This window comes from Ochotona princeps, chromosome 23 (assembly GCF_030435755.1).
Source record: "Ochotona princeps isolate mOchPri1 chromosome 23, mOchPri1.hap1, whole genome shotgun sequence".
In the NCBI taxonomy this organism is placed as follows: domain Eukaryota; kingdom Metazoa; phylum Chordata; class Mammalia; order Lagomorpha; family Ochotonidae; genus Ochotona; species Ochotona princeps.
In genome coordinates, this window is record NC_080854.1 from 39,050,402 (window position 1) to 39,060,330 (window position 9,929).

Below are 9,929 nucleotides of genomic sequence, written 5' to 3' on the forward strand. Positions count from 1 at the left end.
CAGTTGTGTGTGTTGTAGTACGTGAATGTGTGTGGATGTGCTAAGGTAGATATGGACAGCTTGCCAAGTAAGCCACTCAGTGCCCTTGCAGGCGCTGTCCCAGCCTGACTGCAGAGGAAGCTTCAGCCTCTGATGGAGTTATGGGTGCCTGCTCCTGCTGGGCCTCGCTTCATGGTGCCCAGGTCTCCCTGGAAGAAGCCAAGGCTGCCTTTGCTGTGATGCCCCCTGGGTTCTTGTGACCTCGCAAAGGGAGGGTGGAACTGTGACCTCTCCCTGTGTACCCCTAAATGACTAGCCAAGGGCTAGGGGTTACCAAGGCACAAAGGCGTGCTCACTCAGCTCCAGTGACACCAAGTGAGCCACAGCTGCTGTCCTACCCTACCTCAGTCACAGCTCTTTAGGTCCCATCCAGACCAGACACGCATCTCTGGGTGGGTAGAGCCAGGATGGTCCTCTGGGACATACCCCTGCACCTAGGTTAGTTTCCACCCATCTTGCTCTCCCTAGAAGCACACAGAACCAGAGACATGGACACAATGGCCATGACAAGAGCTGAGAGGAAGCATGTCCATCAGCTGCCCCATGTGGACATGCCCGCATGTGGACAGCTGTGGGCCAGGAGCAAGTCCTTTGTCCCCAGGAGTCTTGGGGTGTAGCTGCTATTCACACCTTGCTGGTGCCAGTTGATGCATGGGTGGGTCCCAAAGCACCAACCTATAGAAGAGGTCATTTGGATCTGCCACACTGGGTCTCCAACATCTGAGCCCACATCAACCCCTGGCAGGCTAGCCGGGGGCCCATCCCGGCTCGTCGCCTGGCGCAGGCTTATAGGCAAGTCTGAGATTCATCTTGTCCACAGGATATACCCTCCTAGTGAGCTGGTCTCTTGTTGCTAGCCCTGCCTTATGCCCCAGTTGGCCTTGGCAATACCTTCCTGGTGGGCTGGTCTCATGTCATTGGCACTGCCTTGTGCCCCAGTTGGCCTTGGCAGTACCCTCCTGGTGGGCTGGTCTCACGACGTTGGCCCTGCCTCGTGCCTCCAGTGCTGGTCCTCCAGCCTCTCTGACTATACAGTGGCTGCCCCAGCCTGGCCAGACCACAGCCTTACGCCTTCTCTGCCTCACAGGATGTCATGTGTGGCAGGAACTCCCAACAGGTCACCCAGGGAGCCAGAGGGGCCCCTGCACTCATTCCAGGTACTCAGCGGGTCGTCCTCATAGTCACAGCCTGCTTTTGTGTTTTCATCTCTTGGCTGCCTCACAGCTGGAAGCCCATTGTTTCCGATGAATTCTTCTTGCATGTCCTGGCGTCAGGTGGGAGACTCGGGCTGTGGCTGGAAGGACACACCCATAGCTCTGTGTATCCTTCCCACGGGTGGGTCCCTGTCTCAGGTGGGAGACCCTCTGGGGACCGGGGCTAGAAGGACGTGCCCTCTGTGCATCTGCCCTGAGCAGGTTACAGCCTGTCTGTCTGGGGCATGAGGCCTCCAGCCGTCTTGTCACAGGACCTCGTTTCAGGAGCACAAGCCGTGGGGACTCTGCTCTGCCTGTGCATCCTGGGCACAGCAGCTTCTGCTCCAGCTGCCAATGCATGGTGACTGCTTCTTCTCGCTGTACCCACTGGCCAAGACCTGCTGAGAAGGGTGGGTGCTGACCCCCAGGGGTCTGCATCTGTAGATGGGAACCTGCCGAGTCTGAAGCAATAGCCAAGGTGAGGATCCTTTGGGCAGTGGGGACATGGGCAGTGGTACGCCAGCCTTTCTGGCAGTGAGCTTGGTCACTGGAGAGAGGACTTAAGCAGACCCCAGCACTGCCCGGCCGTGCGACCCGGCCTCCGTCCTAGAGTCCTATTCCCAGCCGTGGCTATACATGGCACAGCCCACAAGTGCCCATTTGCTTTCGCCCAGGAAGTCCTCTCCAGCAACTGCGGGTTACAGGTGCAGGCAGTGTTCCCACTTGTCCACTCAAGAGCCAGTTCACTGGCAGTGCTGCCAGATGGGGTATCCGATGAGCAGGCTCTCCACGACCCCTCAAAGGCCAGGCACAAGGGTGGTAGCTGAGGCCACAGGTTACCTAGCTGCTCCCTTCTCAATATTCGCTGTGCCTTTAGAGCTGGACACTCTCTGACCTCCTGTAGGCCTAGAAGTCTGACTTTCCATTTTGTATGGAACATGGGCCCAACATCAGCTTAGTCTACTGGGAAAGTGCCAGGACCTGGAGGGATTGACAAGGAGCCATATTACAACTCCTAAACACTACTCAGCTTTTACCCAGTGCTACTGTTTTCTTTGTGCCTTGCTCCAAGGATGCTTACTGGCTGCTGTCTCTACATGATAATATCTCCAGGCCATGTACTTCCCTTGGCCCGTCATAGCTCATAAGCTCCATCCCCTTGTGGAAACCAAACCTCAACAACCTTACCTTTTTACTAATCAGTTCCATGCCACATTCCTCTCCAGCCAGTCCAGTCACACTGTCTCAAGCTCCATCTCCACACCATTTGGTCCATCTTTTCCGTTAAGCCAAATTCCCCCGGATCTTGTCTCCCTGTATTACTAACCCCCCAGCTAACCTTTTGCAGTGAAGCAGAACCCGCTTGGCTTCTCCCGTCCCACTCCAGGAGCAGTCTTTCTCTTGACCATGGTCAGCGTGGCATGATTGCCTCCCTCACGGCAGCTGGTTTGGCTGCAGGGTCCTTGACCTTTCAGGGTCCTCAGCTCAGGAACTCACAGACCGCCTTGAGGCCACCTCTGCATTTTTGGCCTCTCTCTAACACCAGCTAACTACCCTGGCTCAGGTGAGTCTCCAAAACCAGACAGCCCTCACACTTCTCACCATAGAAAAGGAACAGTGTTGCCACTATGCCAGCTAATCAGGGTAGTTCCTCCCTTTCGGAATGCCTTCTACAGTTCACTAGGAGCAATGAAACCCCGATGGGGTGATTCCAGTCCCTGTCATGACCCAAGTTGCCTACTTCCCATCGTACTATTCACCCTCCTCTTCCTCTTTGCTCCTTGCCTTATCTGACTCATTCAAAAAAATTCATCCACACTCAAATGCAAGCAATTTCTAACTAAACCTTTAACCAGCTTCTGTTGTAGGGATACCAGCCCCTTCAGACCTCCCATTCCTCCCCTAACCACTGTGAGACCACTGTAGGGAACACTGCACCCAGGCTCAGCTTGAAGAAGCTACAGAAGAGACCAACGCCCCACTTCCTCCAGATAAGACAAAAGTGGGGTCCAGTGTGGTAGCCTAGCAGCTAAGGACCTCGCATTGTGCACCGGGATCGCATATGGGCATCAATTCTAATCCCGGCAGCCCCACTTCCAATCCAGCTCCCTGCTTGTGGCCTGGGAAAGCAGTTGAGGTCAGCCCAAGGCATTGGGAACCTGCACCTGCGTGGGAGACCCGGAAGAGGCTCCTGGCTCCTGGCTTCAGATTGGCTCAGCTCTGGCCATTATGGCCACTTGGGGAGTAAATCTCTGTCTCTCCTCCTCTCTGTATATCTGACTTTCCAATAAAAAAGGGAGGAATGTGAGGAGTGGGTTGAACATTGGCTCTGGAAACTGATGAAACCCAGTACTGCTGTAAATACTTGTTTCTCTTAGGTAACTTTTGGTTTCAGTTTCCTTTGATTTTCATTTCTGTAAGCCTTGTGCTTTTTAGTTGTCTGCCCAATTTCATTTTCCACCAATCCGCTGTATCTGCTCTCCACCAACCGAAGCTTCTGCGGCCTCATGGCACCGTAACTGAAGGCTCTACCCACCAACCCCTTACAGCCCCCTATCCCTGGCCCTGCCTACCACGTCTGCCAATCCCCGCAGCCCCTACTCCCGCTGTCCACCCCTATGCTGTAAAAGCACATTCCCTTCATTCCTGTCTCTGCTTCTGTTTCTCCATGCCACCATCTCCCTTGTGTGACTTGCTGCGTCTGGCTAACAGTGCCTCAGCACCCCGACCCTGCCCGGTCTGCCTCCGTGATTCAGCATTCTGTTGTTGGGGCAGGTGGATTTCTCTGCTCTCTGGGCCCAAGCTGGCTCTGCATTTCCTGACACCCTCAGGCTTTAGGCCAGCAGCACTGGGCACTGTGCTGTGGCTGCTGGAGGTCCCCAGGGCTTGTGGAAGCTCAGCTGCCAGGACCCCCTGCTGTCTATCACTGTGATTGGCATCCCCTGTTCCATGCAGCTCACTCTGTGTGCCAAGCTCTGAGATCTGATGTCACTTTCTCCACGGTGGCCCTGTGGCCCTGATGAGGTGGAGAGATTTCAGGCTGGACCCAGTCATGTTCAGGGTGAGCCTGCTTCCTGGGGGCTGTCCTGTCCTCTTTCCTTCTCTCAGTGTGGACCTAGGGTGTGCCTCCACACCTCTCCCTGTTTGTTTGCAGAAGACACTGTTGCTAGGGAACACCTGTCATCAGGCATTTCCCACGCAGTGAGTGCCTGCCATTTCCCTTATCTTTGCTTCTTTGCTTGACCCTGGGACCTGGGTGACAGCATTGTGTGTGAAAGTAGACAGCCCTCCTTGTCCACACCAGGCACAGGACAGGGCCTGCCAGGGCACTTGGTGTAGAAGCATCTGTCCATGGGTACTGAGTGCGCCTGGCACCAATCCAACTGCCAAAGCAAGATTATCCACCCAGGCAGGGTGCATGTGTGCAGGGGTCGGCACCGTGTCCATTGCTCCTGGACTCTTGGGGTGTTAGGGGAGGCCTGCTGCCTACACCCACAGGTGTGGGGGTCCAGCCCCCAAGAGTTTGGGCCTGACAAGTGCCACCAGCACCTCCCTTTGGAGCCCAGGGGTCCTGATGACCGGCCATTCCTTAGCGGCAGGGGCCTCAGTCTCTCACCTGCCACCCTGCCCACCTGCCATGTTCACAGGGGAAGAGACCACCTGAGCTGCTTCCTGCGCTTTCCAATGCCCTGCAACCACCAAAACAATGAGGTGCACCTCACTGCTCTCCGCAGGGGCGCACGGTGCCTACCGCCCATGGTGCCTACACCTTATGTCTTCTCCACAGTGGGCTGGGGGTCACACAGGACTCCTCCCAGCACCCAGGGTCACGATTAGTCCTGGACACTTTAGCACCTGTCCCCTATGTCCTTCCATTCCTGGGGACTTTGGTCCCCACGCTGCCACTGACCCTTAGTTGTCTCCCAATTCCCACTTTCAATTGCTCACAGCTCCCCAGCCTCTGGCTTACCCTCCCAGTTCTCTGTGGGATCATCAGACCCTCCTCTGACCAGCCCCTGAGGTCCTGGGCCGCTCCGCACTGCCCTGGACGGTGATCCCTCTGCCCAGACTCTGCAATCTAATAGGCCTGTTTCTTTTTCTTTTAAATATTTTATTTATTGGAAGACAGACCGATGCTGGGAGCCGAGGCCTCCCACCCAGCTTTTGTGTCACTGGGGCACACAGGTGCGAAGAGAGCAACTCCCCAGCTGTATGGCAAGGCCTGGTAGGCATCCCTCCAGCTACTTCCATGCAGTTTCAGGACACTCATTTATCCCTGAGATGTGTTGATGCATCTCACAAGGTCTAGTCTCTGTAACTGATGTGAGCTTAGGCGCTAATGTCATAAACAACATCTGGGTGAGTGGGCCTTTAACAGTGTATGCTGCCTTGGCTGCCCCGTGACCCCTTGACTGGAGGAGCTCAAGGATGTTTGTACTAACAGTGTCAAACATGCTTTCCAGCTGAGTAAGGGATTGTTAAGCCTGTGGTTGTAGTGGGAATTTATGTCTAATGTTTTTTGTTTCTGAACTTTTATGTTTTTTCCTCTGTGATATGTTTTCTCCTCTGATTAGCTGTAGAACGGGAAATGTGGTAGGAGTGTATTACTGATGAATATGCGCTGTCAGCTGAGGAATTTCTGGCTGCAGATCAGAATATGCCCTGCTTTAAGGTGAGACAACTTGCAGACTTACCCTTGGAAACACCCACTTGGCCATGATGTAAAAAGTCTGTGTGAAAGCCAGTGAGTTTTTCTGTATAAATAAAGGGGACAGCTTTCTTGCATTGTCCATTATGATCATGAAATTATAATGGCCCATCTTTTCTCTTTATCTTAAAAAAGTGCAGAGTTCACACATTTTTTGTAAGCTCCAAACTCTGCTGGAGCTGGTCTCTGGCAGACCTGCATGAGGGTTGGGCAGCACCCATGGCTGGTTCATCCCCTGATGGGTAAAGCAGCCTGATCCACTCCAAGATGACATCAGAAGCTCAGTCTGGGGCCCCCACTTGGGGGCCATGTACTCATGCTGTGCTGACTGCTTTCCCAGGTGCATCAGCAGAGAGCTGGGTCAGAGGAGAGCAGCTGGGACACGCACTCATGGGATGCCAGCTATGCCATGGAGCCTGCCCCAGATGGGCCCGTGATCAACAGCCCTTGCTTTGCCTTCGGACACAAGGATAGAGGTCATGTTAGCAACAGGTCACAGTGCAAGGGCAGGCTCAGTCGAGGGAAAGGTGTCATGGGGGCAGGATTCACCCCAGCAGAGGGGCTGTGGAGGCTGGTGGTGGAGACCCCAGAATAAGAGGATAGGGAGGCCTTGGGGTGGGAGGTAGGGGAGGCCCAGTGGTCAGAAGTAGGGTGGGGTTAGAGATTGGGGAAGCCTTGCTCCCAGGCCCTGGAGGAGGAATATGCCGAGCAAGGGGGAGAACTGGTGCCTCACTTATGATCCAGTTGGGCATCTGGCCCAGACTGGGCTAGAGAAGGCATGGCAGTTGGCCACTGGGCGTGTGTGACCCCGAGAGACTGCCCAGGGTACGTCCTTCGTGCTGTGTCCTGGCAGTGTCAGTAGACCCTCGGGGAGTGCTTGCCAGCCTAGCAGGGCTGCCCAGAGCTGCTTGGCACGTGCTGGTCACGTTCAGACAGCATTCAGACAAACCAGGCTGCAGAGCGTGGGACAGAACCAAGTGCTAGCTCACTTGCTCCTTCACCCTCAGGCGCTTGTGGGAAATGGAAATGGGAGCTGAACAAGCCCCCGGATTCCCTCTGGGGAGGGAGGCCTACCAGCCCCTCAGCTCGTAAGGGCTGCCATTGGGCATAGAACATTTCAGAAACTGTACCACCATGTGCTCCCTGCATGGTGCTTAAGACACAGGGAACCTATCCCCTGCTGGAGGTACGGCTGAGGGTGTACAAGGGGGGTACTGGGACAGCGTCAGGTGCTGTGCCCACATGGGGACTTCTTGATGGTCCTTCAGCGAGACCGGAGATCCTGCTCTGGTGCCCCGTGCTGCCCTGGGCTCATGGGGGGCAACCCCCCTATGCACTGCTATCCACTGCTGGGAGGACCATCTCAGTGGGGCCTCACCTTGGGCCACGGGGTCTGGGGCAGGCTCCCTTGCCTGCTGCCAAGGTTGCTGACCTACCCTGGGGAGGTCACAGCAGGCGTGGTGACTAGTTCTGCTTACCACCCTAGAGACAAAAGATGAACACCTATGATTTCGTGATGTGGCACCCGGCAGGAGAACACCAGCTAAGCACACAGAAGAGGGCCAGGAAGAGGTACACTGTGCGTGTGATGCCCACACAGGTACAAGATCCTAGGCAAGGCCCACCTGGGCACTGACATGCTACCAGGTCCTGGAAGCCAAGCCACTGCAACCTGCTGACTTCACTGCCTTGAGTGAGTGTGAGGCCCCAGGACGTAGTGTGTGTCCTCATGTGTGGTCTGTGGCCTGGGGCATGTGGCATGGCTTACCTGTCTGAGCCTTCCTCACAAGACTCTCCCCATGGTCCAACATCAGCTGCCTCCTGACCCCTGGAACACCAAACCACTGACTGCACTTCCACCTAGCTGGGGGGGACGCCTGTGCCCTTCCCAGGTTGCAGAGCCCTCTGTGCCTGTAGAACCGGGAAAGGGCCCTTAAGACACATCCTCAGTGGGTTGCCACTCACTGTTGGTGGGCATCCCATCTGCTCAGTGTGCCCCATCCCAGACACAACTTCTCTGGAGTCCATTGCGGCTCACTTGCAGAGTGAATCATCGGACGGAAGATCTTCCTCTCTGTCTGTCCTCCTCTGTGTATATCTGGCTGTAATAAAATGAATAAAACTTTAAAAAAAAAAAAAAAGCTGTTTCAGGAATTCTACTTCGTCATTACAGAAGCACCACCCGAGTGCCCGTTGCTGTGACAACACTGCCCTCACCCTGTCCATACCCTGCCCATACCTACCTGTTCATCCTGACCACACTGCCCACACTCTGCCCACATCTTGCCTACTCTTTGCCTACACTGCCCACACCCTGCCCACACTGCACACACTGCCCGTGCCCTGCCTCTGTGCATCTGCCTGCATTGTGCACACGAGGGTGTGTAATGACAGCGTTCACAGTCCCATCTCTCTACCCATCAAGCAGAGGTGCAGACAGAGGAAACACAGGGAGAAAATCACGCGGTTCTGCAGCTGAAGACATTGCCAGGCCTGTGGACTTGATCGTTACCAGGTACATGAGACTGCAACAGATGTGTCTACATGGTGAGAAGTGCTGGAAAGTGGAACAAACCTCACAAAAGATGTGTTAAAGTAACGATTACAAAACTTAGTTTTAGACCTAAATAAATTAAGAGACACACGGTGTTCAGAATGTAGTAGTTACAATGAAGGCTCACAAAAGAGCACCACAAAAGCGAACCAGCATGAGTGAGAATTGGCATGAACAGAAATCACAAAACATGAATTCTCCCTTGAAGTTTCAGATTTGGAATTTTGTGAGTTACAGGCGTAAGCCATGGGTCTTTTTCTTTTTTTTTTTTTTAAGATTTATTTTATGCAAAGTCAGATAGGAGGACAGACAGGAAGATCTTCTGTCCGATGATTCACTCCCCAAGTGACTGCAATGGCCGGAGCTGTGCTGATCCAGAAGCCAGGAACTTTCTCTCCCACATGGTTGCAGGGTCCCAAGGCTTTGGGTCACTCTCAACTGCTTTCCCAGGCCACAAGCAGAGTTGGATGGGAAGCGGGCTGCCGCGATTAGAACCGGAGCCCACATGGTATCCTGGAGTGTTCAAGGGGAAGACTTTAGCCACCAAGCCACTGCACCGGGCCCAGGTCTTTACAATCCAAGTAAGCCTGGCTCAACTCCTATCCTGGCCCCGCCCATCCCACTGCCTGGCTGACTCAACCCTGCCACCCCTCCCCCTCCACTGCCCAGCTCAGCTCCAGGTACCCACTCCATAGCCCAGCTCAGGTCCCCTGCACCATGCCCCACACCTGTCACCCTCTGCCCCAGGGGCACTGTTGAGCGTTCAGCCCATGCTTAGTGGTGTTGTGGGAGGATGAGGGCAGTCTTGGTTCTTGCCTCACGCCTGGCAGCATCCACACAGCAGTGAGAGCAGCCAGGAGGGCCCCCCTGGGAGCAGCTTCCTGGTGGCCAGGCACATAATGGCTCACTTTGATTGGTCCATCTCTGAAGTCAAACCTGGATTTAACCAATCGGGGGCGGGGAGAGGAAACAGAATAACAGCTAATCAAAAGGCAGGGATTACAATCCTAACTTTGGCAAAAAACAAACGTAGTTAACTGCCCTAGCTGCCCCAGGCTGACCTCACTGACCTAACTGGCCCAAGGACAGCTAGGAGGGGCAGGCGCAAGGCTGAAGGATGCACAGTGAGATTAGAATCAGCAGTCGCAGTGCCCGCAGCTAACCACAGTGACAGGAATGTACCAAGTGGACCCACAGACACATGTTCGTGTTGACAGTGCACACGGATGCATTCACATCCCAGCAGCCTGCACCTGGTGTAGGCCTGGCTGCACCCTTGGCTACCCAGGCTGCTTGCCCAGGACACCACGCTGCTGCCAGCTGGTGACCAGGCTACAAACACCAAAGAACCTTCAGACACCCCCTCACCCTGGCTGAAAACCCCTGAGGGAGCTCAGGCCCCAGATGCCCACACCTGGCCTCTGTGACACCCCTG